The 2,500-nt window shown below is 42.5% G+C and overlaps 1 pseudogene; it reads left to right on the top strand.

Moving 5' to 3' along the window:
• Positions 1–2,500, top strand: part of LOC143364613 (large subunit ribosomal RNA) — an 8,139-nt pseudogene that overhangs the window by 2,677 nt on the left and 2,962 nt on the right.

Genomic DNA, 2,500 nt, shown 5'->3' with positions numbered 1-2,500 from the left:
GAAGAAATTCAAAAAAGCGCGGGTAAACGGCGGGAGTAACTATGACTCTCTTAATGGTCATCTCCCAGAAGCCCGTGAACGCGGAACAATTTGACTGGAGCAATCTAGTCCGGTTCTCGCCGAAGCGGGTTTCTGCCAAATGGGGGACGGGGGTCAGGGCATGATGAGTCTAACATCTTTATCATCATGTCGTCTGGAAACCCTCCTCAAGGCCACTCTCACGTCCGATCCTTAGGCAAGATCACGTGGCGCCGGGAAAAGGACCAACGCAATGCCTGGTCCGAGCTAACGAGGTGGCCGAAACACTGGCGCAAGCCGAATGAGCCTTTCGGGTTTGCAGCCCGTCAGGTTCATGCCCTCGGGCAACTATAATTGCAACGAAAACTAAAACAAGCCTCGGATTGGTGGATACAACTAATCGGGAAGAAACTAACTCCCCGATTTATGACGACAACAGCGCTTCAACAAAGGATTATGAGACTGGACACGATAGTATGGATAAAATAATAATATGTCAAAGTTGTAAAATGGATCTTAGCGACCGATCATCCGCTAGTGCAGCACAACATCAGCGGCGCTGTAACGCACCTCCCAGAAAACACGATGGATACCGGTGTGAAACGTGCGACAGAACATTCGACAGTTACGCTGGACTACGGCAACATCAACGCAGAGCACATATTGAGCGTTATAACAATGCAGATCTTGAGTTGCGAAATAAGCGGCTTCCGACATCGAGGGCACAGTATACTGACGGCGAGATCAGAGCAATTGCATATGAAGAAGCTAGGCTTCCAAACCGCTGCAACATGCTAGGGAAAGACATCGCACGTATACTATCTGAGTCAGCTGCACGATCAATCGAAGGTATCAAAAAATTGCGACAAAGAGATACGTATAAAAAATACCTGTCTGAAGCCCTTGATGAAATAAGAACTGGAAGCATCCGTAGAACATGTCCATTAACACCAAGGATACATCTAAACAGACTTGAAACGCCACTTATACCCGGGCGTACACAAGAGCAGCAATCAAATAGCACACAACAGCTGACAGTACAGAGTACCAATGAAGGAGAATGTAATCTTATATCCTCATCTGAGATACGAACACACCTGCACGACATGAAAGAACACCTGACTAGCTCTATGGCTAGTATAGTAGATGCCGCCCTTGATAACGCACCAATTCAGAATATCATGGCCATGCTCGATGAGTATATTAAACAAATACCTGGCTGGGGTGTGGATAACAATAGTAACCCTAATAATAAAAAACAAAAACACAACAATGGAAGCAAACACTATAACAATAATAAAAAGAATACAAGAAAACAAAACAGTAGTAAAAACAACGATAATAGTGAAAATAACAATAACAATAATAGTGAAAACAATAGTAACAAAGCCAAAAATACATACAACAACAACAACAACACAAAATATAAACATGCAAAAAATCGGCAAAATAAGAAACCGTGTGGTAAACGCATAGGAGACCGCTCGAAAAAGAAATCAAGTGAGTACACACGCATGCAGAAACTATACAAGAAGAACCCTAGCCAGGTAGCTGAACATATCTTAACAGGAAATCAACTAAACGTAACTGAGACACCTACCATAGAGGAATTCACCGAATTCTATACAAAATTATTCTCCCCAAAAGATTTAGGCTGGAAGCCTACCGAAACCAGACCATCTGACACCATAGATTTAGCCCACCCGATCTCAACTGTAGAAGTTCATGAACAATTGGCCAAACTAAATGAATCGGCGCCAGGTGTTGATGGCATTAATCGAAAGTCCCTCAGGCAGATGCCGCGGAATGATCTTCACGCCCTCCTTAACGTCTTATGGGGCATAAAAGCATTGCCACCGATATTACGTTTGAACAGGACGACTTTATTGCCCAAAAATGGAGACCTCGCCAACCCCAAACAATGGCGACCAATAACGATTTCCAGTAGGTTACTTCGTTTGCTCAATAAAATAATAGTCACCCGATTAGAAAACCAAATTCGCCTATCACATGCCCAACGAGGATTTACCAAAACGGACGGCATAATAGCTAACACCACAATTCTGCAGGCTATAATAAAGAACAACAGGAGTAAAGCAAAACCATTCATTGTCTTGTCAATAGATCTCGCCAAAGCTTTTGATTCCGTTAATATCACGTCCATAATCAATGCCCTAAACACTAAAGGAATAGATAAACACACAATAGAATATATTAAAAGTACCTATAACGAAGTAACTACTATTCTAGAGTGCCACGGTTTACGATCTGAACCAATCTCTATCAGACGTGGTGTAAAGCAAGGTGACCCAATGTCGGGTTTCTTGTTCAACCTTGTGATAGATGATCTGCTCGAAAAATTAGATCAACGAGAAGGCATAGCAATAAATAACGCTAACATAACAACCATGGCGTTCGCCGATGATATTGTTATATTTGCACCAAACCTAAAAGTCATGCATAGTCATATAAGAGTCATTGA

This window comes from Halictus rubicundus, unplaced genomic scaffold (assembly GCF_050948215.1).
Source record: "Halictus rubicundus isolate RS-2024b unplaced genomic scaffold, iyHalRubi1_principal scaffold0749, whole genome shotgun sequence".
NCBI lineage: Eukaryota > Metazoa > Arthropoda > Insecta > Hymenoptera > Halictidae > Halictus > Halictus rubicundus.
The sequence above is the reverse complement of the archived record's forward strand: the minus strand, read 5'-3'. Positions and strand labels throughout refer to the sequence as shown.